The following is a 550-nucleotide window of genomic DNA, read 5'->3' as shown; positions in this document are numbered from 1 at the left end:
TCATCTGTCATAATAGGAGGACCACTTAGAATTCCTTACAAGAACTTTGCAAGAGCAATTAGAATTTTATCCGAGGTTCTAAGAAAAGGTCTCATTCCCCAAGATTTTCATTTTAAAATAAAACTTTCCCTTATCACAGTGTGGGTAGGGACTCACGATGTAGCCCTGGGGGGTGTGCAGGAGGAAAGCAACACCCACTAAAAAAGATTCAAAGGCAGCAGCATCTCTCCAGGAAGAGGAAGGCCCCAAGACACATGCCTAGGGGTAGAAGCAGATTTAGGGAGTGGGAGAAGGGTATGGATAACATAGGCAAGAACTATCACCAACCTCCCTCTTCAAACAGCCTCAGAGACTTTTCCTTCTTTCCTCCATGCTTCTGTTTCTTTCTTCTGTACTTCTACCCAATCTTAAACACTTCTCCAAAGCACTTTATTTGGCAATAGGTCAGCATCATCAGGTTCACCCCAAGCCACATGGATGTGCTTCCCAGGGAATAACTGCTGTGAAAAACCAACAATGCTCATCAACTGGACACCAAGTGTGAACCTTA

Source organism: Heterocephalus glaber, unplaced genomic scaffold, assembly GCF_053883595.1.
Source record: "Heterocephalus glaber isolate CG9 unplaced genomic scaffold, H.glaber_assembly_v1.0 deba00001564, whole genome shotgun sequence".
NCBI lineage: Eukaryota > Metazoa > Chordata > Mammalia > Rodentia > Bathyergidae > Heterocephalus > Heterocephalus glaber.
This window is presented reverse-complemented; position numbering follows the sequence as displayed.